Source organism: Myotis myotis, unplaced genomic scaffold (genome assembly GCF_014108235.1).
Source record: "Myotis myotis isolate mMyoMyo1 unplaced genomic scaffold, mMyoMyo1.p scaffold_m19_p_13, whole genome shotgun sequence".
Lineage (NCBI taxonomy): Eukaryota > Metazoa > Chordata > Mammalia > Chiroptera > Vespertilionidae > Myotis > Myotis myotis.
Genome location: NW_023416317.1, coordinates 48,759,929 through 48,786,004, shown reverse-complemented (window position 1 = coordinate 48,786,004; position 26,076 = coordinate 48,759,929). Strand labels below are relative to the sequence as shown.

Sequence of the window (26,076 nt, the reverse complement as noted above, 5' to 3'; positions counted from 1 at the left end):
CCTCTTGAATGCCTCTGGCTTCTTTGCCTTGATGGTTCTGCAGCCTGGATTATTGTCCAAATAGGTTTTCCCTGCTCAACACACCCTTGTCCGTGCCCCATCTCCCGGGACACATTCCCTCTCTTCCCAGCAGTGAGTCTGCATCAGTTCTCGCTCCCAAATCCCTCGGGAGTTTGGCCGTGACCTACGTCTCTGATTGGCCCGTGCTCTCCCCAGATGCCCTCACAGGTGCCCGCATTATACTTGATCATTAAATCAAGGAACTGAGACCTTGACTCGATGTCATGAAAACCCATGATGCTGGAGGAAACCAAATGAGTTCATGGCCTCTCTGATACGCTCCTTCCCCTGCTTTTACTCTCTGGCTGGACTGAGCCACCTGCACCCCCTCCTCCCCCACCCCCCCCCGCCCCCCCCCACACACATCAGTCTTCTCTGTGCTTTCAGGTGTTTTACTTATTTAAATCCTTTGGTCTCTCCTGCACTTTCCGTTTTGTCCACCAGGGAGAGACTTCTGCTCTTACTTAAAGCCTTGATTGCCTTCTCTGCACAGGTCAGTTATTGAGCACAGGAAGTGTGGCTAGTCAGAATTGAGTTGTGCTTAAGCACAAATTATACACCAAATATTGAAAAATTAGTACAAAGCATGGAATATAAAATATCTTAATAAACGCAATAAATTGGTTATATGTTGAAAGATACTATTAATATTAATTCTACCTATTTGTTTTTAGATTTTTAAAAATGTGGCCACTAAAAATTTTTTAAATTGTATGTGTGACTCACTTTATATTTCTATTGGACAGCACTGGTTTAGAGGCTCCCTCCCAATGCCAAACTCTAAGGTAGGTCTGCAGAACCCTAGGTAACCCAGGGAACCCAGTCTGAATATCATTTGCTTGACCTGACTCATGAAGAAATCGAGGTCCAGATCAGCCAACAACTTTTCCAAGGTTATCCAAGTGATGAATCTTGAGTTTAGATTAGAACCCAGGTGTCCTATACCTGGTTTTTTCCTCCTCTATTATGGAAGTCCTTAAATGCCACATAAGGTCATAGGCATAAGACCCTCCGCTGGGCTGTCAAGGTCCTTTATCAAGAAATGTCACCGCCTCAGGTCTCTCCCTGTTCCCTTCCACAGGTCTGCACAGCCAAGGAGCTGCTCCCCGCCGCATCCTATACCCATCCCGTGAGCATTTCTCCGCTTCCTGCTGCCAATCCCAGCCCCTGCTTTAGGCCTCTATCTGTTGCTCCCTCCACAGTGCCAACAGCTGGACTTGAGACTCTGAAGACAAGCAAGAACTGCTTACCCTTTGTCTTAAACCACCCTCTTGATGTGCCCAAACCCAGGGGGTTGGGGGTGGGGGGAGCATAGTGGCTCTTGCTGGAATAAGTCCCATTTAGCTGGGAGGATGAAGAAACAGCCAGATAGACTTGCCTCAGGCGGACCGCATCACCAACCCGCACTGTCACCACGGAGAGCTCACGTAGGCCACAGGCACAGCCTGCGGCAGGGTGACCGGTGATCATGTGGACAGTGATTCACATGGGAACTGAAAGCACCCCTCACTGGGGTGACTTCTCTAAAGAGGACACAGGAGTCAGCAGTGAGGGCACTGGAGACCAGGCCAGACTCTGAGTTGGGGATCTTAGGCCCTAGCTCCCCCACACACACACACCTGTGCCACAGCCCAGCAGGATTGCAGCATCGCGGCTCAGCAATTGTATCCTTAGTGGTCAGGGCCGAGGCCCAGAACACGTGTGTGGGGGTCTGTCCAGGTGAGAAGGTCGGGATGCTGGCTTGTTTCTCCTCGTCATGGAGGCCCCATGCAAATGGCAGCCAAGGGTCTCAGCCGCTCTCCCTAGCCCTGGATTCCTGGGGAGGAGCTGGTGGGTCTGGGGCCTGAGTGTGGCAGGGTTGCTTGGGCCGTCATTGCTCCATGCCTACAGCCTCACCTCTCCCTCTTCTGGGGCTAAATTAGAGAACTGCTGAGTCATGAACTAACAGAACCTGTCTGTATGAGTCAGCAGTCACAAGATGAGGATGCTCTTCCCAGTTCCTGCTGTGTCACTTTGGGCTAGTCACTGTATGTCTCTGAGCCTCAGCTTCTCAATTGTAATTACTTATTACTCTTTCTAAAATTCCTTTAAAAATAAGTAGTTTAGCCTGGCCGGCTTGGCTCAGAGGTTGAGCATCAACCTATGAACCAGGAGATCATAGTTAGATTCCTGGTCAGGGCACATGCCTGGGTTGTGGGCTCAATCCCCAGTGGGGGGCGTGCAGGAGGCAGCTGAATAATGATTTTCTCTCATCATTGATGTTTCTAGCTCTCTCTCCCTCTCTTTTCCTCTCTGAAATCAAATATATATAAAACTTAGTTTAAATAATAAACATTTATTACCTTAAACAGTTTTCTTGGGTCAGGCATTTAGGAGCAACTCAGTTGTGTGGTTTTGGCTCATGATCTTTCATGAGATGAGGTCAAGGTGTCTGCTGGGGCCCCAGTCATCTGAAGGCTGGACTGGGGCTGGAGGGTCTGCTTCCTGACAGCTCACTCACAAGGCTATTTGCAGGAGTCTCTCCATGGGGCTGGTTGAGGGTCCTCCTGACATGGTAGCTGGCCTTTCCAAGAGTAAGCAATCTGAGAGAGCAAGACAGAAGCCACACTCGATAATACCATAGCCTCCAAAGTTAAACTATCCCATTTGTTACCCAACTCAACCTGTTGAAGGATGTGAATACCAGGAGGTACAAACTATTGGGAGCCATCTCGAAGGCTGGCTACCACGATAGTGTTAATAACATCTGCTCTGCCCACCTCACAGAGCCATCGTAAGTTTTGATTGTATAACTTCAAGAAAAACCATTAATCAAAGGTGCAACTGCTAAGAGTCAAGGCAGAAGCTGCTAAAAACAGCTGTACTAGGGGCTGCTGGGGCGGGATCCTGAGACCATCAGAGGAGCACAGGAGGGCCAACGAGGAAACTTGGTAGCTCAGAGGCCTCCAGTCAGCCCTCTTTGCTGTCCCCATGTGAAGGTACAATGTGGAGAGGATTAGGAAGTTGGCCCATTACATACGGGTGCTCACTGAAGGGAGGTTTTGCTCATCCATTAGTGTTCTCTCTCCAAGAAAAACAGGTGGGCAAGGCCAGGAATTCCAGGAGGAGGACTGAACAAAGATGGGGCTTGAATTGTGCCCTAGCCCTTAGTTCTGACATTCAACTGAGTTCATTCGCCCTTCACAAACTCCAAAGGGCTGCCTAAATGAGAAGGTCATTGTTATGACCTCCTGGCAAGACTCCCCCAGGTCATTCCTCAAAGAATCTCTCCTCCTGATTTCGTAAGTAGCCACACAAAAAAAGAATCAAAATATTTTCAATGCTTTGCAACTATCAGAAACAACTTCTCGAAGTTATCTAAATCTTTCCTGGTTCACTTATGCCCACTCCACTCTAAGGATATTCTGGTTACCACTGATGCATAACAAGTCACTCCGAAACGTAAGGGTGAAGGATGGCAATCATCTTTTTTTTTTTATATATATAAAATGTATTTTATTGATTTTTACAGAGAGGAAGGGAGAGGGATAGAGAGTTAGAAACATCGATGAGAGAGAAACGTCGATCAGCTGCCTCCTGCACAACCTCCACTGGGGATCGAGCCTGCAACCAAGGTACATGCCCTTGACCGGAATCAAACCTGGGACCCTTCAGTTGAGGACCAACACTCTCTCCACTGAGCCAAACCGGCTAGGGCAGCAATCCTCTTCTTTTGCTCTTGATATTCTGGGTTAGGAATTCTGGACGGGCTTAGCGGGACTATCCACCTGTGGGATGTCTCATGGAGCTGCAATATGATGTCAGCTGAGGGTTCAGTCAACTGAAGGTCAGCCTGGGCTAGAGGTCCAAGGTGGTGCACACTTACTGTGGGCAGCTGATGCTGGCGCTGGGCTGGAAGCTCAGCTGAGCTGTCCACATGAACGCCTTCCCACGGCCTCTCCAGCAAGGCCGTCTCAGAGTAGCTGGGTTTCTTATATGGCGCTGGATTCTCCTGCAGCTGGTGTGCTGAGAGAACCAACTGGAGCCTGCACGGCCTTTTCAGTGTCACTTCTCCCATAGTTTAATAGGTATAAGCTACTGTGGCCCGCTGGGTCCAGGCGAGTCATCAGGCTGGCGCAGATGCCAGGGACTGAGAATCAGACTCCGTCTCCTGATGGCGGAGTGGCAAGGTTCCACTGCCGATGGGCGCGTGGGATGGAGAAGTTGCTGGGGTCTTCTCTGGAAAGTACCATCTTCCACAAACGACTAGAATCATTTCCCACACTCGAAGGCCCGCATTGAGTAATCCGTGAACATCTCATTGCATAGAGTCCAAGACCCCTTAAAGATTCTCTAGATCAGTGATGGTGAACCTTTTGAGCTCGGCGTGCCAGCATTTTGAAAAACCCTAACTTAACTCTGGTGCCGTGTCACATACAGAAATTTTTTGATATTTGCAACCATAGTAAAACAAAGAGTTATATTTTTGATATTTGTTTTATATATTTAAATGCCATTTAACAAAGAAAAATCAACCAAAAAATGAGTTCGCGTGTCACCTCTGACACGCGTGTCATAGGTTCGCCATCACTGCTCTAGATTAATCTTTTTGTTATAAGATGAAAAATAGGCGGCCTCGAGAGCGGAAGTGGCTTCCCCCAACTCACACAGCTGGTCAGAGGATCAGCAGGAAGAACCCAAATCAGCCACCCACCTGCACTTCATCCTGCCCTCGGTATCGTTCCCTTCCTTCTTCCTAACAGAAGAATGATTTTGTGCAGGTGTCTACCCTGCCCACATGGTTCATAGCCCCAAAGGGAGCCGACCCTGCAATGTCACTCTGTCCACACCCAAGGCCAGCATGGCAGGATGAAGCCTACAGATGAAGCCACCGTCCCATGATAGGCAGAGTAAAAAAAAAAGTCAGCAAAAAGTGGAGTTGGAGCCACTGTATTGGTCAGCTGTAGGCCTGTTCTACTGTCTTTTCATTTGTGAGTCAATGATTTCCTCGTTAAAGCCACTTTTAGTTCAGCTTCACTTTTAGTTTAGTTCAGGTTACTTGCAGCTGCATGCCTCCTGATTAAAACACTCCTTCTGCCTGGCCAGAGTGGCTAATGGTTGAGCATCAACCTACAAACCAGGAGGTCACGGTTCGATTCTTGGTCTGGGCACATGCCTGGGTTTCGGGCTCGATCCCCAGGGTGGGGCGTGCAGGAGGCAGCTGATCAATGATTCTCTCTCACCATTGATGTTTCTATTTCTCTCTCCCTCTCCCTTCCTCTCTGAAATCAATAAAAAAGAAAAAGAAAAAAGAAAAACCTTCTGTTTCTGGCATTAGCCCTGACCTTAGGAAGGAGCCTTCAAAGAGATTTAGCTCAACATACCAGGCCTAAGCCTCAGGAATGGCCTGTGTGCCCTGACCTGACGTGGTTTTTGGTAACTGGGATTTTCTCTCACTCTCCGTCCCTAACCTCTACCTGTCATGGGCTCAGTCCCTCCAGAACCTGCTCTTATTGCTCCTGTTATCCTCAGTTTCTGCTCAGAGCTGGAGTCCTCTGCTCTTCCCAAATCTCACTCTAGTGGCTGCAGCCTTATAACCAACCTACTGTTGTCCCAGGTGCCCTTCTACCCACACTCTCCATCTTCCTGAATTTGGAAGGCTCTGTTGTTGGGGTCCTCTTTCTTGAGTTCTGAGTTCTGCATCTCTTGGTGTATGGCTGGCCGGACCCCAGCACCGGATGCACACCTGGTTTCCGTGTGTTGTACCGTGCAGATGCCAGACACTCTGCCCCTGCAGCTGGATAGGACCTCCTCTCGCCCCTGCAGCTGGGCAGATGAAGCCTGCTCCTCCCTTTGTGTCTCTTCCAGGACATCTCCTTATAGATCTTCCTGTTGGACACCTTGGGGGGAAATGCTTGGTTTGGGAGGTACAACATCCCATAGTCACACCTTCAATATCTACACCTTCGCAGAACAGAGTCATTCACGTTTCACAGTGCAGAAGGCTCATTTGTATGCTGTTCACGTTTTATCATATTTCTCCCCTGCTGGTTGGGGAGTGAGGTCACATGCGATTGTGAAAGCAAAATAAGTAGTCCCTGACTCCAATAAGATTTGGGATGAAGTACTAGGTGTGTATAAATAAATATGCAGAAAGCCATCTACATCAGTTCTCACTAAGATATGTTCATCTTCGCTTGAGGTCTCTGTTTTCATCCTCACCACCTCTCTGTGGCCCCAAACGATTTCCTTGCACTTGAAAGGATTTCCTGGTTACTAACAAATATCAGTATTTGTGGCAGAATTCATTCTGAGACTTGCTCTTCAGGTGACCTGGAGTGAGGTTAAGGGGCATTGGGCAGGGAGGGAGCAGGTGGTAGGTGACTTTCAAGTCCTTTAACTAGTGGCAGTTGTTGGTATTAACCAGCAGGAACGGTGTGGTTACTCATGACTAAATAGGGAGTAGGAGGTACACATGCATTAATGAGCAGTGGGGAATTTGCTAAAGATTTCAGGGGTTTTGGGGGAAGGGCCAGTTAACCTCACACATATGTGTTCAGCAGGTTTGTTGAGATCTTCCTCTGGGCTGTGGGCGCAACTCTCTTCTCTTCCTTGCCTTTTTGACCTCGACACCAGCCCTCCCCCTCCTCCTCCCTCCTTTGCCTTCCAGAAAAGCCCCTTCCTTCTGCAGAAAATGTAGGAGGCACTCAAAGTCGAGGCTGGAAACTCCCTCTCCACCCTTTGAAAAGTAGACTTCTCAAAGAAACGTTCATGCCAGTAGCTACAGAGATGTTTCTCCACAGTCTTTGCAATGATCTTTAACATGGTGGTCAGTGCAGAGAAAGATTCATAACTCAAAGCTGTCGCTAGAGTGAGGCATCAGGAGTTCCAATCTCTTTGCTTTTCCTTGGGATAGTCCGGGTGGCCCTGGATGGGTAGAGAGCTGCCAGCCTTGGCCTGGTTTCAGTTCTGCAGCCCCCTTCCCCCCCCACCCCCCATCCAACATTAAGCTCCCTTCAAGTTCCCCTCCGCCAGGTCTCTAAGAGGGCTGTGACACACTCTGAGGCCCACATTCAAGGTCATCCTTGGGTCCCAAGGTCATCCTCCATATCTGGCTACTGGGCCTTTGCCTCATTTCTTGGGTTGCCTCCTCTCTGTCTCATGGACACCTGTTCATTTCTCAGTCTCACTCTGAGTAGGTCCTGCCTTGTACCCAACAGCTTTTCCCCATCTTTGGGGGTTGGACTCCTGCCCCAGTTGGAACCCTAAGACCTAATGCATGACAGATCTTTCTGAGGAAAACTGATGAGCCCCTCGGCTTGCAAAGGCACCTTCTACTCCCCACTTTGGTCACATAGAACCCTGGGGTTCCTTTTGGTTACTATCAGCAGCCACCACTAGTTACAGGAGTAAGGGCAAGCTTCTCCCTGCAGCCTGCTCCAGGTCCCCAGACAAGCAAGTCTCATGCTGAGTTCTTCCCCAAACAGATGTTTATCAGCAAGTAGGCGCAAACCAATCAGTCCGCCTTGCGTGCTTGATAAAGTCCAAACACTCTTCTGTAGGGAGCTTTGTGCATGAAAGAAAGTTTCACTGGGGGCAAATGTGACAAGACTCTCATAGTGGGATTGGCGCACCATCCAATCAGTCACAGGCTGGCCCATATTCTCTGGAATCAGCAGCTGGATATAGGCCATGGGCAGCATTCCTAAGAGGGAAGGAGGAAGGCTCACTAGAGTCTAATACCCTGTTTCTATGTATTGGGAGTTTCTCCATGTTTCACCAATGAAAGCCCATTCCTCCATGCATTATGCTAATTAACAGGACCTCTGGTATTGATCAGAGATAAAGACAGCTGAAGCACTTGTGGGAGTACCTCTGGGCTATGGCCTTCTTCTTTGCAAAATTTTATTAAGCCCAGTCAGCGTGGCTCAATGGTTGAGTGTAGACCTCTGAACCAGGAGGTGGAGGTTCGATTCCCAGTCAGGGCACATGCCTGGGTTGTGGGCTCAGGCCCACAGGGCTTGCAGGAGGTAGCTGATCAATGATTCTCTCTCATCATTGATGTTTCTACCTCCATCTTCCTCTCCCTTCCTCTTTGAAATCAATAAAAATATTAAAAAAATAAAATGTTATTAAATTTATTGGGGTGACAATGGTTAATAAGATTATATAGGTTCAAATGTACAATTCTATGATACATCATCTGTATATTGCATTGTGTGCCTACCACCTAAAGTCAACTCTCCTTCTGTCACCATATATGTGACCCATTTTCCCTCTTCTACTCTACCCCTCTTACTCTCGGGTAATCACCATACTGTTGTCTGTGTATGTAAGTTTTTGTTTGTTTGTTCATTTGTTGCTTTTATATCCCACATGTGAGTGAGATCATATGGTTCTTGACTTTTCCTGTCTGATTTATTTTGCTTAGCATGATATTCTCAAGATCCATCCATGTTGTTGCAAAAGGCAATATTTTATCTTTCCTATGGCTGAGTAGTATTCTGTTATATATATCCAAACATCTATTGAAGGACACTTTGGTTATTTCCATGTTTTGGCTACTATGAATAATGCTAAAATGAACATAGGGGTACATATATCTCTATGAATAAATGTTTTCAAAATTTGGGGGTGGACATCCAGAAGAGGTATTGCCTCACAAATGGCCTTCTGATTAAATTCTAATGACCACCATTGGAGTTGCCATAGTTAGGGTGACAGGAGTCCTCTAGGGTGTGGATTAAAAGGAGTGACTCACCCTTAGATAGCACTTTCAGTGTTGAAGAATTTCAAAGTCAATGGTACACATCACAGTACCAGAACACCCCAATCTCTATATTAATAGTAATAAAGAGCATTTCTTTGGCTTACAAGACATTATTTCATTTCATGGTTTTCAGCCCCTTACAAAAACATACCCTGAATTATTTCTAGGCACCCCAGGCATCTCTCACAGATTCCCCATTAGTGCCCCTCACTAGCTCAGCACAGCTCCCACTTCATCCTTTTTGCCCTCAGCTCCCTTAGCAATGGGCATTTGTTGCTGGGCAGGCCTCCAGCAGCACTCCTCATTTGGGGGGCAAGCTGCTTCTTCCCAGTCCAACCATCAGTGACCTGCTTGGGCCAATCAGAGTAGCCACATCCTTTTGGTCAAAGTGATTGTCCAGGAATAGGCAAGTGGCTTGCAAAGCCAATTAAGAGACTTGCTGGAGGCATTTTTTTCAACCCAGAGTTGATGAGGACACTCTCTCTCCTCGCTAGTATTTAGGTCCAAAGCTGCATGCACTCATGGCTTTTGCCATGGGGGGGAAAGCTACATTGTGAGAATGAATTCAAAATGCAAAAAAAATCAGAGACATAAGTTGTCATGGACTGAATGGTTATATCCCATACCCCTCCCTCACCAAATTCAGATGTTGAAGTCCTAACCCCAATGTGACTGTATTAGGAGGTGGGGCCTTTGGGAGGTAGTTAGGTTTGGATGAGGTCAAGAGGCTGGGGCCCCCATGATGGGATTAGCACACTTCTAGGAAGAGGAAGAGACACCAGAGCTCACGCTCTCTTCCCATGTGCACTCACACAGAGAGGAGACCAGGAGAGGACACAGCAAGAAGGTGGCCTTCTACAAGCCAGGCAGCTGGCTCTCCCCACACACTAACATGCTAGTTTCTTCATCTTAGGCTTCCTGGCCTCCAGAGCTGTGAGAAAGAAATGCCTGCTGTTTAAGCCACCAAGTCTGTGGTATTTTTGATAGCAGCCCAACCTGGGGAAGAAGTCTGGATAACAGCTGAATCTCTGAATCTGGCCGTCCCTGGGTCCAGCTGTACCGCTGTACTTTGCGCGGTTTGTTTATGCAGCCCACAGATTCCCCTTTTCGCTCATGCTGGTGAGAGTTAAGTATCTGCTTAATTTTTTCACCATCAACAGTAGTCAGTAGTTGCTGAACAGGACCAAACTTTCACTCTTTGTGGGAACCCTGTGCTGCTGGAGCCCCCGATGCTTGCTGATATGGACCATGGTCACCCATTGTGTCCTCTCCATGCTGCCCAGTGTGTCTGAATCCAAACCCAAGGACCTTCCAGGCCCAAACAGAGACCTCAGAATTCCAGTGCAGTTGGCCTGTGGCCAGCCTGTCTGGCAGACACCCACGCTTGGGGCTGCGGGTTGCCTATGACCTCTGGACTTGCCCACTGCCAGATCAGGCATATTGCAAATCAATTAAGGCCTGAGAAGTGACTTGGGTGTCTTATTTTTGAAAGTTATATTGTCAGGCAAGGTATCATACTGGCCATCCTCTTCAGGAACTATTTCTGCCTTCTGAGAAGGACTTCTGCCCTCAGGACCTGAGACTAATCCTGTCCCCCTTGGCGCTAGCTGGGGCCCAGGTCCTGACCGCACTCTCCTTTCCCACCTGTCCTCAGGCCCTAGTGCAGGGGTCCTCAAAATTTTAAACAGGGGGCCAGTTCACTGTCCCTCAGACCGTTGGAGGGCCGGACTATAGTTAAAAAAAAAAGCTGTGAACAAATTCCTGTGCACACTGCACATATCTTATTTTGAAGTAAAAAAACAAAACGGGAACAAATACAATATTTGTATTTGCATGTGGCCCACGGGCCGTAGTTTGAGGGCCCCTGCCCTAGTGTGTGCACTGTGGCTAACTGCTCAGTGGTCTCCACAAAGACCTCACACATTCGGGGCCTCAGTGAGGCCTGTGTGTCAGGTGTTCAGTGTCCGTTTATATACCCAGCTTCCCATCTCATTTATTGATGTATTTCTACGCTGACTTACCCGGAACTTGTGGTCTTGGCAAACAGGACCCTCTTGATTTCTATCAGCACCTTCCACACAGAGGAAGCCAGATAGCATCGTGTACGTGTACCGATGGCTTGTTTTCATCTCTGATCAAGAAGCTGAAGCAGCAGATTCTCATGCAGTTTTCTCCTTTGCCTGAGGACAGATGATGAAGCACCTAGGGTTTAGTTATCTCATCTGGAGAATGGGACCATTGTTGAAACACTGTTCAAACCTCACCTACAACAGGACTGTCCTGGACCTGCAGCAAAGACTTCTGAGTGTCTCGCGCTCCTTAAGAGAAGGGAGTTTTCCAAGAGGACCCCTTGTGGGAGAGCAGGGAGCAGGAGTGGGAGCTGCCTGGTGTCACAGGTGGTTTGGGGTGCATCCATGTTCTTGAATTCTTTCATGAGCCTCATGGCTGTGACTCTTTCGGCCTGTCACCCTCCATCTCCTCTTACTCTCAATAAGTAATCATGTCTAGTTTCTCCGGCCCCAGACTCCAGACGGAGCTGGTCCGACCAGCCAAAACTGGACATGCCACCTCCTATTCATTCTCTTTCAAAATAATAGAACTTCCAATTTTTAGCGAGGCACAGATACAGGGTGGGGCAAAAGTAGTTTTATGGTTGTTTGTATGGAAAATAATACAATAATTAATAAATAATAAATTCTGTGTTTTGTGTACTCACAACTGTAACCCTATTTTATATGAACCCTGATTTTTAACTAGGCACATAGCTGACTAGTATAGGACTAACATTTCCCAGCCTTCCTTGCACCTGGGTGAGGCCATATGCTCATGTTTTGGTCAATGGGATGCGAGTGCAAGTTATCTGTGCAACTTCCAGGTTTAAAGGGGAGGGGCATGTCCTCCAGGGTCCTTTTTCCTTTCCTACGTACTGGAATGCAGATGATGCAAGCCATCTTGGACAGTGAAGATGAGGACAAAACTATAGAGTTGGGAGAGCAACAAGATAGAAAGTGCCTGGGTCCCTGACACCTTTGCTGAATAGAGCTGCCAGACTAGCAAAGACTTCCCCAAGAGAAAAAAGTAAACACAGATTTGTTTTAACCATGTTATTGGGGTTTGACCATGGCAGCTGAGCCACTGTTACCTTTAGGAAAACACGAGTCAGCAGCAACTGGAAAGCCTATGGTTGGACTCCTTTGGCCCAATCAGTGACCACCTTAGCACAGAGAATACCTGTGGGAAGGGCAGTTTCAGCCAGGAAGGGACACATATTACTACAGCAGGGCAGGCATCAAAACCAGAAACTCGCACAGCATTAACTGTACACATCGCAAGATGTCACAGATCATTTTCACTAGATGAACAGAAAAGGATGTCAACTGTGTTTGTCTGAATCTGTGGAGTTCCTAGATAACAAGCAGAATGAATAACACCAGGTTGGAAATTCCAAGCTCAGTGGTGTTGAGAGGTGGGGACATCATCAATGGGAGTTTGAGGCATCCTTAATCTGACTCAGTGGCAACCATGACTGCCTCTTTCTATCCTGTAACTTCATGTTAAATTCCCTGGTGAGGGACTCTGATTGGCTCAATTAATGTTACCATCTTAGTTTTCTCAGTTCCCTTTGCATCAGACCATGTCATAAGCCACTAGCAATCTATAGTAGGGTGTCCACTCCTGGTCCCCTCTGTGGTCACCCCTGTCCAAAAGTTATCCCAGAACTGCTTTCCCTAGGTAGGTGGATAGGTGGGTTGGGGGCTGCATGCTAGGCAGTTTCAGTCAAGGGGGCATTGGACATAGAAAAAAATACCTAAAGCGTTAAGGAATTGGCTGCAGCCACTTCTGATGATTCTGGCAGGTTTTAGCACTGGAGGTTCTAGTCAAAGCATGAGAAGGGACCCCAGAAGGGGTAAGATCAGGTGCTAGTGGCATGAGCCAAAAGCGAGGCTCCAGGCTTTGCCTGGAGCACTTCCGGGTATGGAGGGAAAGTGGGAAGAGTCCAGCTGGAACATGGCAGAAAGGACTTGTGGTCCAAGGAGACTAAAAGAGGCTGTCAGGCCCATGGGGGTATAAAGTAGAACTTAAGCATCAGAAGCAAGACCAAAGACAGTTTTCAAATGTGGGACACAAGGTCTGCCCATGGTCTTTTACTTTTCTGCCTGACTCTAGCAGATTTCAGACCACTCCGCTGGATTCATCTTCTCTGTTGCCCTGCTGTCAGCATGTTTTCATTTATTCTCACTGGCTCCTACCCATGGCTCATAGTCACCCAGACAATGCACAGTGGGGCCCAGCTTCTTCTTCCCCAGAGTAATTTCTGGAAAAGAGGGGCCACCAAGGTTGTATTCCTCTAAAGTTTCAAAATGATGGAAAGATGGGTGGGATGAAGAGATGCGCAGACATCCTAATTGCCCATCAGCCCCCATTCTCCCCTCCTATGAAGGTTAGGAGTGGCTAAGGGACAAAGCAGAAGGACCGCATACCTTCTTTCAGAGGAGCTGGTTTGGTTAGTAGCAACTCTTCTGCAGGTTTGCAGCATGGCTGGGTGGGCTGGGTCTCCACGATCCTTCTTGGACTCCTAGGTGAGCTTAAGGATGGAAGCCACGTGCTGAAGAGGGAAGAACAGAGAGCTCAGAGTTGGAGCCTCTGATGCTGCTATGGTGCCCTAGAGCTGGAGGGTCAGCCTCCGGGGGCTCTGTACCTAAGTGAGGAATGAGCTTGTGCCTTGTGGAAGCCCTCACTTCTCTGTGCTTTGTGGTCCAGCAACACAGGCACCCCTAGGAGCTTGTGAGGAATGCTGAACTTCAGGGCCTGCCCCGGACCTTTTGAATCAGAATCTGTACTTCAACAAGGTTCACAGATGATTCACAAGCACATGATGATTTGAAGAGCATTGATTTAAGCCATCATCACAATCATCATGATCATCATTTCTATTTTTTGCAGCCGAATCTAGTTCTTGCCAATAGAGAAGATGAACCCCATTTGGTGTTACCAAGGAAGTGGGGCTGAAGAATGGACTGCTGAGAAGGTCGCTGTTGGGTCCTCCCACTTCTCTCACCCCCCACTCCCAGGAAAAGCATGCATGACTTTCTAGAGAACCCTCATGTCCCCAAGTCATACCATGAGGGGCTCGGGGAACCTTGACCTAGGTTCTTGAAAATTAAGGTTCCTGCCAGCTGCAATTGCCTCTACTCCTTCCCCTTCTGTCTCTAGACCCAAGAGTGTCAAAGGGTAGATGATGGTGTTTAGCCCACAGGAGGTAGGTGAAGGGGCCCGCAGTCATTCTGAAACTGTAAGGTATAAAATAGGCCATCCTTCCCGGAAGCTTTGCCTTCTGTTTTTAAACACAGGCGTTTCTTAGGCTTTGTTTCTAGGGCTGGCTAACTCAGACTCAGTTGCCTAGAGGGGTCACACTCTCTAGTACAAAACTCTGGGCAGGATCCCTTCCAGAACATCCATATCTGCCCCTGATGGTCAGGGGAGGGGTGAGAAAGAAGTTTACTGAGGATGTCTCCTAAGGATGATCTTCTGGAAAACGGTTCTTGACATGCTACCGACTGAATTCATTGGTGGCAGCCTGTATATCAGCCTGCTGGAGTCCCTTGAAAACAGTCAACTCTAGCGAGGCAACGGAAAGTAATGGCTAAGAATACGAGTCTGGGCTTCAAAAGGATCTTGTTTCAAATCCCAATTCTGCCCTTTGCTACCTATGACCTTGAGCAAGTTTCTAACTTCTCTAAGCCTCCTCTGCAAGCTCCTGGTAGCCCAGTCCTGCGGAAGTGCCCTGAGTTTCCTCATCTGTACATGGGAGGAATAATAAGAATAACAACAACAACAACAACCATCTTTCTTGTGGACTTAGGCACTTGACCTTGTGTACAGTTAAATCCTCAGTTTTTGATGTGGGGAGGTGTGTGGACATCACAGGTCTTGTAAACCAGCATCTCTCAAACTTTATTGCCCAAACGTGTCACCTGGAGATTTTGGTAAAAAGCCATGTCTAATTAGGCAGGTCTGTTTGGGGCCTAAACTTCTGTACATGTGAAAGCTTCCTGGGATGCCGCTGCTCTGGAGACCACTTCCTATGGCAAGAGTATAGAATCTACCACCGACCTGTGGATATTCCTTAGATACTGCCCCTCAGTGTTCAAAACATGACCCGACAATTTCAGACACTGTATTACAACGAGCAAATGAATTGCCATCTGTTACTTGATCTCACCACAAACTTTCTGTTTTCATTTCTGTTTTGTTGCTGTTGTAAATAACCTCCTAGAGGCAGAACTTCAATGTGGATGAAATGCCAAGACTTAGAGAGATGGTGAACCCCACAGGCAGCGGGATCTGGTTCTAGCCGGGTCTTGGTGGTGTGTGATTTCCTGTGTTTATTAGTAAAAAAATACCTCCCGGATTGATGTGGCAGTTTTATTGTGGTTATGGCTTTCAACACACTTACTGCTTTTTTTTTTTTTTTTTTTTGTAAAACAGCAACAGCCCCAATGATGACAGGTTTCTTCGAGGGCTTGGGGCGGACCTGGGGTACATCCTTGGTCCTCACTGGGGCATATCCTTTGGCCTTTTTCTGAGCGCACACCAGGGCAAATAATCTATGTGGACCTTGTACTTGTTGTTGGAGCAAACAACTGCAATTCTGTTAGAAAAACATGAAGTTTGCAGCCCCTCCCAGCTTCAACTTCCAAGAGGAAATAACCCCTCAACAACAGAAAAGAGGACCCAGTTGTTTTGTAGTCAAGATTGCCTGGGTCACTGATCTCAATGGCAATGCTCACAGTTGCTGGAAATTCAGAGATTCATACATTCTTGGAGCTGAACTTGGCCTGAGAAATTCTAAAGGCAACTCCTCAGTGTTTCAGGGGTGGAAACCGAGACCAGAGGAGCTAAGTGACTTAGCCAAGATCACACAGCTGGCCTGGCCTTTATGACCATTGTAGAATCCTCCCACAGATATTTTAGATGCATTTCTTTGCCTCGTCATCCCCATTTTCTACAACTTCTATGATGTGATAAAAATAATGCATTAATTATTTCTCTCTTTTCTTTATGAATTTTTCCATTATGGCAATAACAAATACCATATTACATGCAGTATCATTAGAAAACAGAGGGAAAAAAACACCTACTCTATCTTTTTGACCTGATGCATATCTGCTACTTTAAAATCCTTTGGTATTTTTCTTATTTTGCTTTTTAATTATTAAAATATAGTTGCCTGGAAATAAACATTAAAAACACATAGGACACCATAAAAGTAAGTCTTCTTTTCCATTCTTTTCGTAGTTTCCTCCTAATAGGTTTCTTCATTTGATTGTTTCTGTTTCTATTTCTTCTGGTATTTATCTTGATAGTGCTAAGTAGCATACTGCACCTACATCTTCAATTATCAGCTCCAAGTACTATCGAAGAACTTTTAGCTGCAATAGGTGAGAAACTTATTCACTTACAGATCCCCTTCTCCCACCTGCAAATCATGGATAGCTGTGTATTTTTATTTCTTCTGATGGTTAACCTTATGATTTTACAGAATATTCAATTTCTGTTTATTGACCCACTAATTGTTGGTGGTAACTCTTGGTTCCCCTCTATGTAAGGTGGAAAATTAATACCCCTTTTCTTCTGTCCACTGTTTCTCTCCCATCTACTCCTCACCCTCTCTCAGCTGTACCACCTCTGTAATGTTGCCAAGGCTTCCAGCACATGCCTTCTGTTTAGTAAATTTGTTCTCCATGTTCTGTCAGTTAAGTCTGATCATTTAAAGCCAACGAACAGGCTGTATTTAAAGTACAGATATTGTAAATATTAGTCTCTACAGAAGCAGGTATTATGTTGGGATCTGTAGGGGGGAGTGTTCCAATGTCAAGGCCAAGTGGGTCTTCTTTTCTTAGGCTCCATCGACTGTACAAAATCATACGTTTTGGTTGGTTTTATATTTGGGCCATGATTGTGTGTGTGTGTGTGTGTGTGTGTGTGTGTGTGTGTGTGTTCATAACATCATTTTCTGGAATTTTTAGTTGATTGACAAAGAAGCATGTATCTTCTTTATAATATTACAAATACCTTCCAGCTCTTGAATTATATCATTTATTTGTTCCAAATATACAGACCTTTGGGTAGGCCAACTGCACATTATACTGGAGTTTCATTAAATTGCATTTCGAGGCTGGTTTAATTGGTTTTAATTCTCATATTCTTTTCTTGCTTGGGTAGTACATCATCAAGTAATTTTATTTCCAGAAACTGTATGGGAATCCAAGTTCCTGCATGACATCGTTTCACAAGGTATCAAATTCTAGGTACAAAATTATTTCTATGGACTTTGAAGGTAGTTGCTCCATTGTCTTCAAGCCTCGGTGTTGCTGATGAGAAGAATGACGGCGATGTCCCTCTTGGTCTCTAGTTGGTTATCTGTTTCTTGTCTCTCACTGAGTGTTTAGGATCTCTTTTTATTATCAGAACTCTGAAATTCCATGAGGTTGCTTCTATGAATTATTCTTTGTTTATTGTACCAGGTACTCGGGATCTTTCAGACTAATCCTTTTGTCTTTCTTCAGCCCTGGGAGAATCTTTTTCTAGTATTTCTTTGATAATGTTCTCTTCTCCATTTTCACTCCTCTTCTTTTTTGAAACTCCTATTACACATATGTTGGCCAACCTGAAGTGACACTTCCTGAATTTTTTTTCACAAATTACCCTCTTTTTGTCGTTTTCTTGGTTATAAAGTAATATATATTCATTGTAGATAATTTGGGAAATAATTAAATGATTCAAATATCCTCAAGTTTGTGGGAAAAATTATATTCTAATAATGTGATATGTTATAATATAATATTTTTGCCTTTTACCAGCCCATTAACCCCTATTTTCATAACAATATGAGTGTTTTCTCTTTTCCAAAATTTGCCATAGTTATTTCTGGGTGTTTACAAGGAAAAGTTAAGAGAGAAGTATATCTCTGGAAAACATAGATAGCATACACAGTGGTTTTATTGTTGTATTATTTATAATATTGAAAATTGGGGTCTGGCTGGTGTGGCTCAGTAGTTGAGCATCAACCCATGAACAAGAAGGTCACCAGTTCTAGTCCCAGTTGGGGCACATGCCTGGGTTGCGGGCTCGGTCCTCAGTGTGTGTGTGGGCGGGGGGGTGCAGGAAGTAGCTGATCAATGGGTGATTCTCTCTCATCATTGATGTTTCTCTCTCTCTCTCTCTCTCTCTCTCTCTCTCTCTCTCTCTCTCTCTCCCTTCCTCTCCCTGAAATCAATAAAAAAAAAAGAAAAATTGGGGAAAATATCTACCAATAAAGAAATAAGAAAATTATGGTATCATCTACAAATACTTTATAGTTCTTAAAAGTGATGTTTGTGGGCAATTTTTAATGATGTGAGATAATTTTTTGATGTCATAGTGAAAAAAGGAATATAAAACTGTATGTATCACATGATTTCAATAATGTAAAACACATATTCAAATTAATGAGTGTGACCAGTGAGGGAAGAGATAGCAAATAATGCTTATTTTCTTCTTTGTGCTTGTTGTGAGTTTGGTTTTATCCCTGACACGTTGATAGGAAGGGTTTCTATTCTAGAAATTGCTCCTCTCCACCTACTTCCTTAAAATTGGGGATTTAAGTCACACTTTGCACGTTCTGTCCACTCAGCTTCCAGTGCACTTCCGCCTGCTGCCCACCGCAGTGCCATCACTCGCTTCTGGGCCAGCCACTCAGAGATGTCAGGAATGAACATTCTAGTTCTGCTTTCGACAGCACTTTGCAAAGCAGTATATATTGTGACATTTGTTCCTTTGTTGGTTTGAGAGCCGCTGGAGTGTTTTTGCCTGTTTTAAAACAACAGAACTCTGGTGTTTATTGGATTTGTGGGGGGGAATATGACATCTGTTTCGACTTCCACCTAATACAATTAATATTAAAAAGCATAGACGACTCCATGCATTTCCCACTTTCAATGGAAAAAAAACAAAACCCTTTGCTTTGGCTTTGTTTTGTTGGCTCTGTTTGCTTTTAATAGCTCTTTGCACAAATGTATTAGCCTGAATGAGGTCTTGGTTTGACGTAGAGCCCAATACTATCTAGAGTAGTAATAGGTGGATGAGTAGGACACTGCTGAGCCTTCTATGACCTGGTAGGTCTTCCTCTGCCTCAAAATGTTCCGTCGTTCCTTGTCGATGGGCACCGTTGTCACACGCACTAGTGATTTTAAAACTGGTTCCATGTCAATAGAAAGGCACTTGACATACACATAAAAACCTTAAAAATGTGCAGAAGTTCCATTTATCCTTAAAAAAAAAAAAACCACACACACACAGTACACCATGATGGTCAATGCAGCGATACTTAGAGTAGTAACCTTGACCTTTATACGCTCAACTCCATGAGACTGTGAACAAATCAAGAACATGGTGGATGCTAATATAGTGCTTCCATGGGCCAGGCACTGTTTAAGTGCTTTAGATACATTTGTATTCACAACAAACCCATGAGGGATATCCCTCCTCTACAGATAAGGAAACTGAGGCTCAGAGAAGTTAACTGATTTGCTGAAGGTCACCGAGCCTTTCAACTCAGGCGGTCCAACTCCAGAGCCACACTTTTCATCACTGTGCTCTGCTGCCTCAAGTCAACCATGGTCCAGAAGCACCAAAAGGGTGTTGTAGAAGGCAGGGAAATACATTCAGTCTGGTTCATTCTTCTTGTTAAAAATTTTCTTCTTTGTGCTTTTTTTGGTTGTTCTGTAGTGACCACTTCTTGCTCCTGAAGTCAGAACATTTTAAAGTGTTGCAGTCATTCAGTGTTTCAGTTGGTATGAGGGTGCCACAGAAGAAGCCAACCCAGGCTCTGGGCTGGGAAGTGCTGGGAGGTGGGCAAGATCGGAGGCAGCTGGGGATGGAGGAACGCAGGCAGACTTCATGCAAGGGCTGTTCGCATGGGGCCTTGAAACCATACAAAATTCACAAGGACCTAGTGATGGTTCCTGAACACATGCTCTCTTTTTTTAATATATATCTCAGAGAGGGAGAGGGAGATAGAAACATCAATGATGAGAGAGAAACATTGATCGGCTGCCACCTTGCACACCCCCTACTGGGGATCAAGCCCCCAACCTGGGCATGTGCCCTTGGTCGGAATTGAACCCGGGATCCTTCAGTCCGCGGCAGGCGCTCTATCCACTGAACCAAACTGGCCAGGGCAGAACACATGCTCTTTTATTCAGTCATAGTGTCCCAGCCCTCTTGGAGTCTCTGAGTCTCTCAGCAGCTGAGTCAGCATCATTTTTCTTGGGGGAGAGGTTTCTGGGTACAACAGACTGAATTCCACAGTCACCGTGGGGGCTCCCCTGCTCTTCCAGAGATAAAGTTTCCTCCCCCTCAGGTCACTGTCGTCTCCATGACACCCATGATTTGAGGTGGGGGGATGGGGTACCAAGACCCCATTCAGGCTAATACATTTGTGCAAAGAGCTATTAAAAGCAAACAGAACCAACAAAATAAAGCCAAAGCAAAGTCAGACATCCCTCTTGCAATCCAGGACCGCTGGCTCCTGGCCGCTCACCTGCCTGCATGCCTGGGGGGATGGGGTACTTCAGAAGCAATTTTCTGGAAATTTTCTGTTGCGGGAAATGACTGCACTCCACGCAGAGGTGGGATGGCGTAGGTGTCAAAAGGGGGCCCCCCAAGGGGAGTCTGAGCCCACAGGAAGAGACCTCCCGGGGCCCATGCAGTGGCCCTTCTGAGATTAGACCTGAGATAAGGGTCGGTTTCACACATGGTCAGGCACTTCCTGTGCACTGAGCTGCCACAGGAGCATCTCAGCATCTGTGGACACCATGGCAACTGGAGGCAGTGTTCACAGAAATGACACCGACCTGCCTCTGCCACGCTCCTTGCTATACCATCAACTCAAAGCAAACCAGAGGCACCTGCCCCCTTCCCCCCGCCCCCCAGGAGAGCTGTTCCCATCTCCCAGGTCATGAACACACTGCCCTCCTCTTGGCCACTGTTCCTCAGTCACTTCCTTCTGCACGTTCCTAGGGTAGCCGGCTGGAGTCTCCCCCCAAACTGGGGAAGGGAGGCCCGTGCTTCCCAGGTCCTGGGGCCTTGCCCTCCCCCGCGTGAAGGGTAGATTAAAACCTGAACTTTCCTGGTGGCTAAAAGGGAAAGAGACCCTCCCCTGCCCCTTTGCAGAGCGTTTCTGTGAGAAACCAAGTGTTTGTGAACCCTTCCTGTGGCCCTTGGAGGTGCAGGTAAATAATTGTAAAGGCAAAATCGCCATGTTTATCATCAAGCAACGCCCCAGGGATCTAAGCAGGGCCCTGACATATGTAGGTGGGGTACCATGCTGCCGCCCCCTCCCCCTTGCAGAGTTGGGCCAGCAGACAGCAAGGGTCGTGATGGGTGTTCTAGCCACTTGGGCAGGAAGCTGGGTGAAGAGATTACATCAGCTCTCAGCTCTCACCTTGGTCGGTCCTTCAAAGACAGAGGTGACTCACTCACTACCCGTGTGTTATTTACATGAGGGGCTCTTTCCAGGATGCTGGCCAGTGTGGTGGGTCTGAAGGATGGGCAAATGAGTGGAGGCACCCAGAGAATTCTGTGCCCCCCACTCCCAGCCCCTCACTCGATCTCTGGTACTCCCTTTCTTTTTCATCTATGGGTACAAGCCAGGAAGGACCCAGGGCTGCTGCTCTCAGCTGAAAGGTTGCTTTCAGGCTTGTTGCTGCTCAGGGCTGCATTTGTGATCACGTCCTGGAGACACCGCAACACCCTCTGCTCACACTGTGATGGGCCATGAGCCACTTGGGTAACTCATGGTCTGACCCAAACTGTTCACGCTTGGCCTTGGAGGGGGCCACGGGGGCTGGTGTTTCGGGCACTTCCAGAGTCACACAAAAGGCAAAGGTTGGATTTTTGAGCCCCGGCTCGAAAAAGAAAAAGTGTAGGTCCCTCAGTCTGTGCTTAGACCCAGTCTCTTCCTACTCACTCTCTCTGAAGACAGGAAAGTTCAAGCCCCTCAATGTTCCTGCTTCTTTAGCAGGAGACCTCCAAGGTTCTGGTGATTGATTCGATAATCCTCCTGGAATGAGAAAAATTAAGATGAAGAAGCACTTATAATTTTATCATTTATTTATTTAAAAATATACTTTTTTATTGACTTCAGAGAGGAAGGGAGAAGGAGAGATAGAAACATCAATGATGAGAGAGAATCATTGATTGGCTGCCTCCTGCAGCCCCCTACTGGGGATCGAGCTAGCAACCCGGGCATGTGCCCTTGGCCAGAATTGAACCTGGAATCCTTTAGTCCTCAGGCCGATGCTCTATCCACTGGGCCAAACCAGCTAAGGCAGCACTTACAGTTTAAATAGACACAATTTATTGTACCATGTAATAAGATGTGTAATAAGAATTTCTGTGGATGGAATTCCTTTTCAAATGCAGGAGGTGGGCTTTACTATTTGAGTCTTGTAATACGCCTGTCTGAGGAGAAAGCGTCCAACTATAGTGAAATTATTGCTCTAATAATTCCCCCACTTTGGAAGTTCAGATTTTTACATAGATACTTTCTTCAGGGCTTTTATAAAAAAAATAATGTGCAGTATCCTGAAATCTTTATTTTAACTTTGTTTTATGATTATAAGAGTAATACATATATGGTGTCATTTTTCATGCAGAAGTTTTAATTCTTCTTTTTTTTTTAGAAGTTTTAATTCTTATGTATTCAGACTATCAATCTTTTCCTTTATGGTTTGTGCATTGTATACTTTATGGTCGATTGCACAGATGGCGCAATCTTTCCACTCCCTGCGTTCCTGCATCCGTGCAATGTCTGTACAGCTCCTCCAGGCAGGAGGTAGTACTATCGCTACCCTACTGGACTCTCAGTACCTGCTTTGGCCAAGGGAATGCAGTGGGAGTGAGGCTGTGGGAGCTCTGAGCTCAGAGGCCTGGAACTCTGCCAGCTGCCAGGTACATGAGCTCAAGCTAGCCTCCTGGACCATAGACATGTGGCCCAGACACCCTCTGACCCAGTCCCCAGCTAACCTGACAGCCGGCCACAGTTACACGAATGAGCCCAGCTAAGACCTAAAGGCCTGCCCCACTAAGCCCAGACTTAACTGCTCAACTGCAGAATTGTCAACAGGGAAAGCTGGTTGCTGCTTTAAGCCACTGAGTTTTGGGCTGGCTTGTTAGACGGGAATATTGAAACAGCACATGTTTTGCTAAAGAGGTCAGCAGTTGAGGTCTTCACCTTGAGATCAGACAGGCTCTTCTATATTCTCTTACCAACGTCTCTCCATTCCACTGTCTGGAATTAATTAATTAATCTGGAACTAATTAATTAATCTGGAATTATTTTTTTTTATTGTATGAGGTAGAGACCTAATGTATATCTGCTCATTTCTTTCTATTTTTTGAATGTTTGAAATAGTTCATAATAAATGAAAACCATTAGAAAGGAAATATAGAGTTACTAACAAAAACTTAGAGAACTACCTCAAAAATAAAAACAAACTTCACCCCCCAATCAATAAGACAACTCAGCAAGAACCACTTATAACTTGAAGTATTTCCTTCTAGGTTTTTTGGGTGAAATTGAAATCAAATTGTTTTCCATTTTTCTCACTTAGCACGGCATTGTACTTCCCTATATCATTCCAGTTCTCTAGAATAATTTGTAATAACCACATACAGTTAGTCACACAGGTTTACCATAATTGATTTAGCCACACACATACTGTTAGGCGGTTCAGCTCTCTCTCACTTTTCAGTATGAATGCTGGTAGAACATTGAATATTCTTGCATGCATTATGCCTGATTAGTTCTTTAGGGTCATATCTAGAAATGAAATTCCTGGGTCAAAAGATATGAACAATTTTAAGATCTAAAATATAGTTAGAGAAAGACACCCTCTAGAGAGGGAGCAAGTATTCACGCACCTCCGTCAGCTGTGAATGAGAGGTCCATCCATCCGCACACACATCCTCACGCTTTTGCTGAAATACATGAGTCAATTCAATCTCAGCTGATCCATTTAGTCAGAACGGGTCACATGCTGATGAGAATACAAAATGTGGAAGAAGCGCATACGAAGCAGAAAAGCCTGTAATGATTTATTGACACTGTAGCTGTAGTTCCTGAATGGTATATTATGTCGATTGAGTTTTGTAGGTGTTGAACCATAGCTGTATTCCAGGAATAAATCCCACTTGGTCATGGTATATACATACTCCTTTTAATATGCTCCTGAATTTGATTTATTCGTGTTTTGTTGAGGATTTTTGAATAAATACTCATAAGGAATATGGGTTTGTAGTTTTCTTGTCTCTTCATCTAGCTTTGGTATTCAGATAACGCTTGTTCAGAGATTGAATGAGTAATCAAAAATCTCTGAACCGAGAAAAGTCCTGGACCCTGTGGCTTAAGTGGTGAGTTTTATCAAACATATAAAGAAGAATTAACACCAATCCTTCTTAAACTCTTTTAAAAAATCAAAGAGGAAGGAACAGTTTCTACCTCACCTCTATGAGATAAGCATATCCCAATACCAAAGCCATCCAATCTGTGGTATTTTGTTACGGCAGCCCTAGCAGGGCTTTTTGCCTCCTTCCCTGTTGGTGTTTCCTGGTTGCTGGCTTCTTCAGCTCCAATTTTGGTATATATAAGGGAAGACGAAAACCCAGGTAACTCACCACTGTGTACTTCCTCTAGTCCTGTGATCTGTAATCAGTCTTTCTTCCTCTCTCCACCTTTCAGTCTTCCTATGTTTGTCTTATCTATAACGTCCTGGGTTTTTAGTTGTACTTAGAGAAGGGAACAGGAAAAGGATATTGACTCCATCTTCTCAGAAGTGGACGTCTCCTTAGGTGCTCGCTTTTTTGTTGCTGGAAGGACGGGGTCACTGGAGAGGTCGAAGGTGCAAAACAGTGAGGGGCCCGCTGATGGAAGCCGACATGAGGGCAAGGGGCAGGTTAACACCTGAAGGCCGAAGAGGGGAATCAGCCCTGGGCAGGGATAGGGTAAGAGCACATCCTAAACATGGAGCTAGGAATGGCAGAGGGTGCGGACAAATGAGAATGAGATAGAATGCCCAGCTTTACGCCAGTGGCTTCGTCTCCTCCATGAAGGAGGAGCTGAGTGGTGAATGATCACGGAAGAGGCGGGATGAGGGGCTGGAGAAGGAAGACGGAGGCTTGGACCAGCTGTCAGTGGTTTCAGAGAAACCTCCCCTTGCCCTTGCGTGAAGGGTTGGCCATCAGCAATGATGGCAATTGCTGTCGCTCACATTTACTGCAGTGTGCTGCATGCCCGCGCTGACCTTCCCCGCACTCCAGAGAGCCATGTGCTCTTGCTTCCCACTTGGTGGTGAGGAAGCCACGTCTTGCAGAGATGAAGTAACAAGCATTTCATGGCCTGAAGTGGCAGAGCCAGGACTTGACACTGGAGACCATGAGTCTGTGGAGTCTTCACCCCTGGGTGAATTTCTCTAGAAGGCTGAGCATCCATACAGAAGTGGAACTGCTAGATAGAGCCAGGCTTCCTTGAGGCAGAGGTGCCAGAAGGGCAGCGTGTAGAGTGTATTGGGACCAGATGGACTGAGGTAGTGACCATGTGTCTGGTTGAAGGAAGAATTAAGTCAAGACAGTATGAGGCCCTGACTGGTTTGTCTCAGTGGTTAGAGTGTTGGCTCACGGACTGAAGGGTCGTGGGTTCGATTCTGGTCAAGGGCACATACCTCGGTTGCAGGCTCCACCCTGAGGGAGGCAACCAATTGATGTATCTCTCTCACATCGATGTTTCTCTCTCTCTGCCTCTCAACCCCTCCCTTCCACTCCCTATAAAAATCAAAGGAAAAAATATCCTTGGTTGAGGATTAACAAAAACAAGACAAAACAAAAAGACAGCATGGGGCTGATAATAATTATCTATAATAATAAAAGCATAATATGCTAATTAGACTGGATAGCTGAATGACCTTTTGGACAAAGCTGGGGCTGCGAGGACTGAGCCCCTTGCACGAATTTCATGCATCGGGCCTCTAGTAATTATAATAATAATAAAAATAGCAGTCCAAGCTGCCAGAGGTCTTGACGGGGTGGAAAACAGGAGGGAGTGATATACTGAGGGAGGGTAAGAGGGGGGTGGGAACAATAGGATGTTGTGGTCAGAGGGGGAGATGCTAAGTTAAAGATTTCTTGGTAAGGCAGATTCTGGAGGTGACAAGGTTTGTAATGTGGGT

General features: G+C 46.0%; 1 protein-coding gene across 3 annotated transcripts in view; it reads right to left on the bottom strand.

Moving 5' to 3' along the window:
• The window catches only part of XCR1 (X-C motif chemokine receptor 1), a 52,706-nt gene extending 28,452 nt beyond the window's left edge, over positions 1 to 24,254 (bottom strand). The window contains exons 1-5 of one of the 3 annotated variants that reach the window (XM_036333061.1): positions 23,777 to 24,254; positions 21,822 to 21,914; positions 13,291 to 13,415; positions 10,831 to 10,989; positions 2,403 to 2,642 (exon numbers count right to left, since the gene is read on the bottom strand). The gene's annotated coding sequence lies outside the window, so the exon portion shown is untranslated. Of the gene's footprint in view, positions 1 to 2,402; positions 2,731 to 10,830; positions 10,990 to 13,290; positions 13,416 to 18,061; positions 18,662 to 21,821; positions 21,915 to 23,776 lie in introns of those variants that run through there. The other 2 variants (XR_004971622.1, XM_036333062.1) reach the window with 2 other exon arrangements.
• Between the last annotated feature and the right edge of the window lie 1,822 nt (positions 24,255 to 26,076).